The following is a 12,326-nucleotide window of genomic DNA, read 5'->3' on the forward strand; positions in this document are numbered from 1 at the left end:
CCCTTCCTTTTCTCACCCTCCTCAGCCCACCTAGGCTCTAAGTGAGGAAAGAGGTGCCGCTCCCAGGACTTATCCATCGGCTCCCCAGAGCGAGCCTTCTCAAAGCCTCAGAAGGAGGAACATTCCAGAAGTGAATTGTTCCTGTGCTTGAGATGGAAAGGGTACATTAAAGTGGTCTAGCGGGCAAGAGAGATGGTCAGAGGCATGGCCCATCTGCCAGTCAGGGCTGGGGTTTGCAGACATCAGCCTGGCCAAGCTGGGACCTTTGTACCCCAGCCCAGACGCCAGCGAGATTGGCGAGGACATGTGTGAAATGTAAAATGCAATCCCGGCAATAACTTCCCTGTTTCCATGTCTCCCCTTTATGACACATTGTTTGCTGGGGTTTGCAAAAGCAGAACCACTAGGAGTGATGTAGAACAAGGAGCCCGCTGTAGGGATTTGACTGCTGTGGGAGCTGGGCACACAGTCTTGTTTCTTCTGAGTGGGATCATGTGCTTGAAGTCCCAGGGTCAGTGTTGCAATTGAAAGATAGGAGTGACAGGGGAGAGCAGGGACAATGGGTACCCCCAGTGGACAAGGTGGAACCTGCCTTGGCCTCTCTCTCTCCAGGCTCCAATCTGACTACCCAGGAGGCCTGCCTGCAGGAGGAGGCACGCTCCTGCCCTGGAACTGCACTGGCTCACACCTGGCCACAGTTTGGAGCAGCTGAAGGAAGGAGTCCTCTGGGAGATGGGGGACTGGGGAAGGTGGGGGTGCTTGGGGAACTGAGAGAAGGTGGGGAACATGTATTAATAATATACCCATACTAGCTGGGCAGTGGCTCAAGCCTGTAATCCCAGATTTTGGGAGGCTGAGGCAGCTAGACCGCTTGAGCCCAGGAGTTCGAGACCAGCCTGGGCAGCATGAAGAGACCCGCCCCCGCATCTCTACAAAACAATACAAAAAATTACCAAGGTGTGGTGGCGCGACCCTATAGTCCCAGCTACTCGGGAGGCTGAGGCAGGAAGATCACCTTAGCCCAGGAGGTGGAGGTTGCAGTGAGCAGAGATCATACCACAGCACCACAGCCTGGGTGACTGAGGAAGACCCTATCTCAAAATAATAATAATCATATTCATCATTATGACCATATACCCATACAAATCTAACTCAAGTAAGGTGGGGAGAGGCAGGGGAGGTAGGGGAGATGGGGGACTTGCAAATAGGCTGGGGAGGAGAAATGATATGGGTGGAGTTGGGGGTGAGGGGCTTCCTGAAGTGCTTTGGCCAGGCATGAGCTACAGGAGCACCTGCAGGGACCCTCCAGGATCCAAATGGCTCAGCTTCCCTTCTGTCTCACTCATCTCGCACAAATTTCACCTGCATGAAGCCAGAAAGGGAATTATAGAAACTGCTATTCAGCTTAGAAGTTGACACATTGCAAAATCACCAGATTTAAAAATTCCATATATGGTTGTGGTTTGTTTGGTTTTATAGTTCAGGCTCTTGCTGGTGTTTTTTATACAGGTGTGTGTGTGTGCGCACGTGTGTGTGTGTGTGTGTGTGGACTCCCCTTGGATTGAACATACCTCTGCTTTTCTCAGGGGAATTCCTTTGACGAACCCATGAAATTCTGACAAAAATGAGCGCCATAGCAAGAAATCTGCTGGAAAAGAATGCAAGGCGTGTGTGTTTAGTGTGTGTGTATTCAGGCCGTGTGTGTCTCAGTGTGTGCCGTCTCCAAACTCATTTCATGCTGAGGGTGGGAAGAGAAGAGGAAAGGAGAGAGTCAAAGAGAACAACAGAAAACGAAGCTGCATATTGCGGCTGTGTGGCCAGTGTCCTTTCCCCAAGAACCAGACGCAGATTTCAATCAATTCAATCAATGGGCAATGTTTGCCAGCCATAAAAATAGCCCAGAGGTTGCTGGTCAGCGGCTCTAAGATGGATGACCAGTGGCCCTGGAGGTCCCAAAGGTCAAAGATGACTATCACCTTAAAATGTAATCTGTGCCTGCCCCCAGCCCTGCGGCTGGCGGGTGGGGCAGCATCTGCAGCCATGCACCAAGCCAGGCCACTCTCAGCCACAGACTGGCAGAGGGCCTTCCTGGATCCTGGGCATGGGGTCTGCCTGTCCATACTCCTGAGCCCTGGCCTGAGGCTGCCGTCCTGCCCGGCAGAGAAGCTGCGTATTTCTCCATCTGTCACTGCCCACCATGATGTCCCATAGGAGGCTGCAAAAGAGTAGGGCTGCGGTTTGGCTTTCAACCTTACCTCGCCTTTGCACCAGGCAAACCCTTGCCTCCTGCCCGCTCTGCGTGGCTGCCGCAGTTTCTTAGATATCATCGTCTTCGTTTGTCGTGGCGAGAAGGGATAATGGCAGCCATCCCTCTGTCCCTGGTAAGCGATGATTGAGCGGCCTCGTCGTCCTCGCTTCCTCCCCTCCTTGACTACGGCTTCCTCATTTCATTTGGCTTTTCCTTTCCTCCTCAGTCGGGAGTCACCTGCCGCTTCTTCATCCAGACATTCTTTCTCGGGCCTTCCTGCATCAGCATAGACAGGCAGCCGCGTGGGGTGAATCTTAGAACCTCGCAGCCATCTTCAAACCTGTCTTCCCTCTCCCTGCTCACTGTCTGAGGAATGCCGCATTTCTTCTCTCCATCTTTGATTCACTGGTCTCGTTATTTTTCTCATCTGCTGTGTTGCATTCGGGCAGTGCTTAAGGATGAGGAAGTCCTCATAAGCACTTTGTCGAGTTGCACTGTCTCCTGAAAAGGGCTGCTTCCCTTCCTGTCCACTGTTGCTGGCTGGTGGCTGGGGTTGCAGACTCAAGAGCAGGGTCTGCCTACTGATTATCAACGTCCTTCCACAAATCATCGCTGTTCAGCTATTTAATGGTTGACGTGTCACCGGAAGATGCAGTATTTCCCAAAAGTCAGGAAGCAAATAAATTATTACAGTTTAAAAATGAATCTATTTATTGATCTCCTTCTTTTACACTATTAATGCTAATTGTTTTTCATGGTGCCTGCATTTGGGATTCATCGAAATGAATTCTTAACGAAATTTCCAAACACAAAAATTATAGCAGGATAACAGCACCAAATCATTCTACCATTTCTCAAAGGCTGTCTTCTCTGAAGGGAACTTGCAATATGAGGAGGAATTGCATGTGTTTGTCTATAAGATTTGAGATAGTGCTGCCAATCATGTAGATGTGTGGGTGGACACTACAGCTAGCTGCATTGTTTGAGCACCTACTGTGTGCCAGGTTCCAGGCTAGATTGTTTACATTGTTTCACTGAGTCTGCATAACAGCCCAAGGTCAGTTTTGTGATTTCTACTTTATTTATTCAGAAACTGAGACCCAAAGAGGTCCACACATTTGTCAAGTGGAGAACCCAAATACACCCCCAATTTAATCTGGCTGTAAAGCACACGCTCGTTCCCCTGGGTCAGTCTCTGCTGGACTTTTATTACACTGGCTGCAGCAGGTTCATGCCAGGGGATGTGGTCACTCTTTCTGCCCATCTGTCCCATCAGAGTAAACCTTGGGCCTTGCTGTTGAATAAGTCCAAGTCACAGCACATAACTCACACCTCATATTGGTCTGTTCCTTCTTAAACCATCACATCAGACAAAAGTCAACATTGTGCCCTCTTGTCTCTCTTGAACAAGAGGAGATCACTATCGGTCTCGCCTTATTCCTCTGTAGTAATACTTGATCTAGACACATGGCCAAGCCAAAGACTATACTTCCCAGGGTTTCTTGCAGCTGAGTGTAGCCATGTGACTATCTAGATGTGAGCAGACTTGATATGTGCCATGAGTTTGGATGTGTGCCTTGAGTTTTGGTGTTTTGATGTGTGTCTTGAGTTTTGCCTTTAAAGGAAGGAAAGAGTTTTTTCCCATCTTCTTGCTATCTGGAATTTAGATCTGATGGTAGGTGTTGAAGGTGGCTTCTAGAAGCTGGAAAAAGGCAACAAAGAGAATCCACCCGAGAGCCTCAGCCAGCCCTGCTAACATTGAGACTTAACCCAGTGAAGATGATTTCGGACTTCTCACCTCCAGAACTGTAAAATAATAAATTTGTATTGTTCTAAGGCACTAAGCTGGAGAAACTTATTATAGCAGCAATAGGAAGTATAATGGGAGATCCAGGTAAAAAGAGAATCTAGTGTGTCCGTGAAAGAAAGGGCAGGCCAGGGTGAAGCAATAATGCTGTTCTGTATGCTCCCAAATCCCATCAGTGATCTTCTTCCCAATCTTCAAGGTCCAGCAGCAGCCCCCTCTCAGAAGCCTCCCTGGACCACACCAAGCAACTGGCTTCCATGCTGATCTCATCAGAGAAACTACATATTGGTATAGGAAGATAGGGCCTCCTGGGGAGGAAGTTAATGTAGCCCCAGCCCTGTTCATCCAGAGCCTGGCACCATGGTTACCATCTGTGCAGACTATGGTGCCTTGGAGCTTCAGCCATTCAGAGGAACAAAGTAGGCCCAAAGTAGAAAAGAGGGTAGGTACACAGGCTGTATTCCTTCTAGCCAGGCCAGTGTGTGTTGGCCTGAAGGCCCAATAGACAAGATCTATTTCTCCAAAGGGGAAGAGACCCTCCTAGAATTGCCAGCATGGCACCTATCTGCTCCCTCCCTACCTCCCCTCACAAGGTTGTGAAAACTTGACCTCACAATCCTTCCCCTGTTAAGAGAACTTGACCTCACAGTCGTTCTCACATAGAGTTCCAGAAGGCCACCACCAAGTGGTTGGAACTTGCGATCCCTGCCCCAGATCTTAAGAGTAAGAAGAGCAATAATTGAAAGAACTTCACCATTTGCATAACAACTACCACTATGATTATTACTGGCAGGAATCATCAATGGCTGCCAGAATTACTGCAAAAATGTATGATGGGGAACAGTGTCTGAATAATAGCAAAGCATTTCCTCACAAGACACATTAATTACAAAGGAAAAAATCATAGTTTACATATTTTATAGTTGAGAAAACTGACAGATACTACCTTAATCATGTGATAAAAGTGAACATCGCCAGGAATGACCATCATGTTCCTCTTGATACACTGCGCTGAGAAGGGCACTATGTCACTGCTGTGGTCTCCTGGCAAAAAAGCACAATCTGAATCTAATCATGAAGAAACATCAAGCAATTCTGAATTGGGACTGTCTGCAAAATAACTAACCTGCACTCTTCAAAAGTGTCAAGGTCATGAAAGACAAAGAAAGACTGAGGACCTGTCAGAGATGAGAAGAGTCTCAGCTGGTATCAGAATCAAAGAGACTGTGGGGTCTTGGATTTGATCATGGACCAGAAAAAGAACATTTGCTGAGACATTTGGTAACATTTAGGGTCTGTAGCTTAGTTTAACAGTATTGGTCAATGTTAATTCACCAGTTTTGATTCTTGAACTATGATTATGTCACATGTTACCATTTGGGATGCTGAGTAAGGGCACATGGGAATTCTTTCTTCAACTTGTTTGTAAGTCTGAAATTATTTCAAAGTAAAGAGTTTATTTAAAAACTTTCTCAGTTGTCTGAATACTTTCATATTCCTGATCTGATTTTATCCTAATTACAGCCGCTCAAGAGGGTGGCATTATCTATATTTACTGTGAGAAAATGGGAGATTAAGTAAGGAAAGTGATTTGTCCAGGTCACCAGCAGGGAAGTAGCATGCAGAACTGAGACTTGAATTTTAATTTCCTATTTCCAAATCCTAATTGCCTTTCCAACTAGGATGAACTGGTTTAAACCTAATATCCAATGCTACATGTCTTCTTAAAAGAAGAAGGTGACTTTTTGAGAGACTTGGCTCTAACCAAGACATAGTCAACAGTCCCGTTCTGGGGGCATTCTGATTCCATCTGCCTTCCCTCCACCCATGATCCCACAGGCACATGCACAGCATCGTCCATGATTAGAGACAGACTGATCCCCTTGCCAGTCCTTGCATTCACCAGCAATTTCACTGTTCTTGAGGCTAAAACAGGGCCTCTTTTCACCACAAATAGTGTTATCAGTGCACTGGGGAGTAGAAAGGGTGCTTGCAGGGCTCTTAGCCAGGAGTTCCATTCAGCGGGAACTTTGAATCCATCCAATTCTGGTTACAAATGAGTTGACTTTTATAAAAGTCAATCTCTAAAAGAATTGTTGAGAAACAGAGTGTTGAACTTGGAGGGAGCACATTTGAGTTCTGAGCTCAGATTGTCAGGGATTTTAATCCCAGTTTTCCCAGGATTGGCTAGGTTTATGCCTGCTGTCCTGGGGTAATTATTAATTGTTCCATCTTTCACCCTCAGAAGTGTCCCTGTTAGGACAAGAAACTATCTGGTCATCACATACAGTGATTATCTGGTTGAACCTCTGATTTTCAAGGAAAGAACAGAAGGCCCAGAGAAGTGGAGTAACCTGCCCAAGGCCACACAGCCCTTTAGTAGCAGTGTCTCCAGAGGCTGCAGTACTATTCCCAGGGATGACTGGTTTTAACTATTTTGGTTGGGACTTTGGTGGCAGTGCCTTCCACCCCAGTTCTCAGTTTCATCCCTGGTTGCTTTCTCTGGGGCTCAATCTCATTCTCTGCAATGGAAGCGGTTGCCCTCCCTTCATCATCTCCCTCTGGGAAAGCTGTAATAGCCTCCTAATTGGTCTCCTCATGCCCTCTCTTACTCCTCTCCAATCTCTCACATCAGCCAATGGTTTCTTCGAAACACAAATCTCATAGTGTCCTCTTCCTGCTAAATGCCCCATCCCACACCTGTGTGACTTGACTCCTCTTGCAAACCACTCCCTACCCTTGCGTCTTCCTTTCCCCATTTTGCTTATAAAAACTGCTCTTTATCTGTCTCACCCACTGGAATGTAAGCTCCACAAGGGCAGAAACCAGGTGTCTTCTGATTCAAAGTTACATCCCTGGTGCCTCTAAAACGCTCAGTGCCCATGGATGATCAATAAAGATGAGATGACTTAGCGAATGACTTGTAGTCCTGACATTCTGATTCTATGGAGTTGATCAGAACCACGTAAGGCACTCAGGCCCCGTGGTACAGTGTTTTCCCTGGATCTGATTCCTTTTGTCTATGATGCAAAGACACATATAACTAGAAGAATAACCTTACAGAATATGATCTATGTCAAATGAAACATCCTGAATCCCATGTCTCCATACATTATCCTCATCTGGAAGCTGCTGTGGTTCTTGTCCTGCCCTTTTCATCTCAACCTACCATGTTCCTGGAACATGAACATGAACATGAACATGAACATGGACAGAAATCATGCTATCAATCCCCCTCAAACAAAAACCAAACAGATGATAAAGCCATACCGGCCTTCTGACATCAGCCCTTCCAACCCATCTATCACAAAGATGGGAAAACAGATGCCCCAGAAAGATTGGCTTTAGGATCGGGGCTTGGGCCAACCTTTTGATGGGGAGCAGCATACCTTAGTGCACCCCCGTGCGAGAGGCCTGGGCTTCCACCTTGGGACACAGTGGATGGTGGTGCCCAGAGCCAGCCCCAGTCTGGTGCCTATTGAAACTATCAACAGCACCTGTGAGGTTCCACATGGACTCCCGTGAAGTGTTTCTCAAACTGTAGGTGCACACGAATCATCCAGGAACCTTGCCAAAATGCAGCTGTGACGCAGGAGGTCTGGGTGCAACCTACGGTTTTGCATTTCTAAATAGCTCCCAGGGGATATGGATGCAGCTGGTACCCAGACCACATTATTTTTATTTACTTATTTATTTATACTTTAAGTTCTGGGATACATGTGCAGAACGTGCAGGTTTGTTACATAGGTATGCATGTGCTATGGTGGTTTGCTACACTCATCAACCCGTCATGTACATTAGGTATTTCTCCTAATGCTATCCCTCCCCTTGCCCCCCACCCCCGACAGGCCCCGGGGTGTGATGTTCCCCCACCGTGTCCATGTGTCCTCATTGTTCAACTCCCAATTATGAGAGAGAATATGTGGTGTTTGGTTTTCTGTTCCTGTGTTAGTTTGCTGAGAATGATGATTTCCAGCTTCATTCCTGTCCCTGCAAAGGACATGAACTCATCCTTTTTTATGGCTGCATAGTATTCCATGGTGTATATGTGCCACATTTTCTTTATCCAGTCTATTACTGATAGACATTTGGGTGGTTCCAAGTCTTTGCTATTGTGAATAGTGCCTCAATAAACATATGTGTGCATGTGTCTTTATAGCAGAATGACTTATAATTCTTTGGGTATATACCCAGTAATGAGATTGCTGGGTCAAATGGTATTTCTGGTTCTAGATCCCTGAGGAATCGCCACACTGTCTTTCACAATGGTTGAACTAATTTATACTCCCACCAACAGTGTAAAAGCATTCCTATTTCTCCACATCCTTTCCAGCATCTGTTGCTTCCTGACTTTTTAATGATCACCATTCTAACTGGCATGAGATGGTATCTCATTGTGGTTTTGATTTGCATTTTTCTAAGTGATCATGAACTTTTTTTCATCTGTTTGTTGGCCGCATAAATGTCTTTTTTTGAGAAGTGCCAGACCGCACTTTGAATGGAATGGCTGTAGCTCAGGAGTCAGTCACCAGTGTGGACTCAAAGTGTGTGTCCCCTCAAAATACATACATTAAAACCTAATCACCAAAGCAACAGTACTGGCAGACAGGAACATTGGGAGGTGATTAGGCCATGAGGGCAGAGCCCTAGTAAATGAGATTAGTGCCCTTATGAAAGAGGCCCCAGAGAGCTCCCTCACCCTTCCACCATGTGAGGCCACAGCAGGAAGATGCATTCTGTGACCAGGAACTGGACCCTCAGCAGACACTGAACCTGCCCATGCCTTGATCTTGGACTCCCAGCCTCCAGAACTGTAAGGAATAAATTTCTGTGGTTTATAAGCCACCCAGCTTGTGACAGTTTGTTATAGCAGTCCAAATGGACTAAGACAGCCACCTTGTCCCCTGAAGGGCCAGATAGTAAATATTTTAGGCTTTGTGGGCTAAGAAGCAAAACTGAGAATATTGTACAGTGAGAAAACAAATTTCCACACATTTTTTATTGATGAAATTCAAAATATAATAATTGATCACAATTTTTTTTTTGGTAATGTGGTTTTACTAATGAACAAAACTGGAATTCTTTTTTTAGGAGTTCAGTAAGGGGAAAATCACCCTAAACAGGTTTTCAGCATGAGGAATGTAGACTCTACCCTTTTCTACCCAGATTTGTCTTTGTTATCAATTACCATATTTTACAAACAGCAAGAAATATAAGCCCCAGGAAGTGAAACAACAAGAATTGTTTCCAGAGCATTTGTGAGCTGGCAATGAAGCTTAGCCTTTGTCTTCAAGAAATAGATCCAATGTCACAGACACTGTAGCTTCGTAGTTTTTGGCTAAGTTATTAATCAATACATTTGAAGTCATTCAGCCTCCCACTCACCCAGTGGCTTTCCATGTGGGATGGCGATGTTCCGAGGGTAACATACATGCAGTTCGTAGAGGTGGTTCTCACACCTGGAGCTGGTGTTCCTGACTGAGGGGACTGCAAGTCTGAATGGCATAAATTCAATCTGACTTCCCCATAGCAGCAGTGCTATGAGGTGGGATTATGTGAATGGGAATTCGCTGTGGAAGGATCCCACCCGTGAAGGGAACAGTAGCAGTGAAGGAATCAAGGTGTGAACATAGATGATATTTTCCAAGAATGTGAGCATTCTGGACTGGCAAATGCCATTGGTCCCCCGTCTCTCACACTGGGGAACCCTGGACCTCTGCCTCCTTCCTGACATTTCGCTCACCAACTCCCCTAACTCCTTCCTCTTAGATGTCCCTTGGCCCTTCCTTTTGGTGTCCATCACAACTGCCATAGTTTTGAGTTCTCAGAATCTCTTGATTAGATGTGAAGCCATTGCTGGCCTCCCTGTCACAACGGTCTCCATTTTCTAAACGATTATGCACCTGCCACTAGGTTTAGCCAAGATGTGGGATCACTGTTGCCCTGAAAATCATTGAGAACTCCCTAGACCTCACAGGAAACAGCCTAGCTCTGTGTCACTGGCTACAAAGATCTTCATGCTGGCCTCAGCTCATGAGTTTGAGTCACTTCTTGCCATGTCACTGTACACTGTACAGTCTGTTTTTAAGGGTTGTCTGCAAGGGGCTCAGTCAGTGGGGAAGATGATTATATCATATGACAAGGAGTAAGAGGTGGATGTCTGCAGGGCTGGCTCCTCTGGAAGCCCAGTGGTGTCACCGAGGATTTACCCTAGTGAGTTGGCTTGAGCCGAGGTGGGTTCCAACATAGGCCCAAAATGGCTTTTGGGTTCCCAGGTATCACAGATTTTCACAGCTATGTACACAGATAGAAACTTCTACTTGAATGTCTCTTTTTATTGGGGAGGAGAACCTTTCCCAAGAGCACCCCCCTCCCACCTCATGGGCCAGAATGGCACTGAAGGCCTTACTTATGTTCAGTCACATCTCCCCTTTGAATTGCATGAGCATGCTGGCTTGAATTAATCAAGCTTCCATTTCCAAGGCTGATAAACTCCAGCCTGAGCACGTGGTCATTGGTGCAAAGAACAGAGCCCAGCCCAGGCTTAGAAGCATGGAATAAAGGGGAACATGGCTCTGGGTAAGGGACTGGCTACATCTGCTGCTCCCTGAAAACATCACCTGCCATCACAGTTCCATGCCTTCAGTCACATCTCCCCTTTGAATGTTCTTTCACTCTGGGAAACTCCTATTCATCTTTCAAGATTCAGCCATAATGCCACCACCTCTGCAGTGTGACTGTGCTGGGAAACTCCAAGTGGCAGAGAGCTGTAGGAAGCCTCTAGGCTTAGCCAACAGCCTGCAAGGGCCTCCAGTGACCGCCAGTGAGAAAGTGAGGCCCCCGGTCCTACAAGCAGAAGAAATTGAATTCTGCCAACAATGACATGAACTTTGAAGCAAATTCTCTCCTTCACAAGATTCAGATGGGACCATAGACCCAGCCAACACCTTGATTGCAGCCTGTGAGAGATCTTGAGGCCAAGGCTCCTGGCTAAGCCTAGCCTGGATGTCTGGTTCTGAGAAGCTGTAATGCTGTAAATATGTGTGTGTGTGTGTGCGTGTGCACTTGTATGTATGCGTGTGTGTGTTTTGAGGCAGAGTCTCACTCTGTCACCTAGGCTGGAGAGCAGTGGTGCCATCTCCGTTCACTGCAACCTCTGCCTCCTGGGTTCAAGTGATTCTCCTGCCTCAGCCTCCCAAGTAGGTGGGATTATGGGTGTGTACCACCACACCCAGCTAATTTTTGTATTTTTAGTAGAGATGGGGCTTCACCATATTAGCCAGGCTGGTTGTGAAGTTCTGACCTCACAGAACTGCCCGCCTCAGCCTCTCAAGGTGCTGGGATTACAGTCATGAGCCACTGCACCTGGCCAAATGTGTTTTAAGAAGTTTGTGCTAATATTATTACTGTGTAGACAATAAACAAACCCCATTTCCCCTAACTCACTCCAACCCATTCTCCACATTGCAGCTGAGTGGTGTTTTCTAGCTAAATTAAATCATACCTTTCAACTCACAATTTTTGAACGGCTTTTGAGTCCCCTAAGACTGCCCTTAACCATTGCCTACGAGATGCAATACCTTCCAGATGCCTCACTTGTGGCCACAGCTGGCTCATTACCTGCTGTCACTCTCCCTTCTGCCTCAGGGACCTCACACGTGCTTCTCTAGAAGCTCTTTCCGCTTCCAACTGCTTTACCAACACCCAGCTACCAACTTTCTGCTTCCAACTGCTCTACCAACACCCAGCTACCAACACCCAGCTCCTTATCTTCCTTAAGAGACCCTGGGTTGACCTCGCCCACCCCTTCCCTGGAGTATTGGGCTTCAGCCTCTCCTTGTTTCTGTCATTGCGCATGTTACAATTTGTGGTTGGCTTAGTCCCCACCCCAGCCCACTAGACTGTGAGCCCATAAGGGCAGGTGTCACAACTGTTGCCTTCTCCACTACAACCCCATCACCTAGTTCTCTGCCTGATGCATGGTAGATGTTCATTAGATATCTACCAGATGAATGAATGGGTTTAATTCTCATTGGAATCTACCAGAATGTATATGTTCAAATGAATGTTCATCTTAATGTCTCATGACTCTACAGTCAGAGGAGACATTCCCAGGGCTGATGCTCGTTTCTTTTCTCTGTCCCATCCTCCTCTGTGCTCCCACTGTATGCTTCAGACTCGGATCACATGTCCTGGGGAGGAAGGCTGTGGACCAGAGCTGGAAGAGAAAAAAAAGGAATGAAATCAGGGGATGGATGGAGCTCAGGTGGC

Source organism: Piliocolobus tephrosceles, chromosome 18 (assembly GCF_002776525.5).
Source record: "Piliocolobus tephrosceles isolate RC106 chromosome 18, ASM277652v3, whole genome shotgun sequence".
Lineage (NCBI taxonomy): Eukaryota > Metazoa > Chordata > Mammalia > Primates > Cercopithecidae > Piliocolobus > Piliocolobus tephrosceles.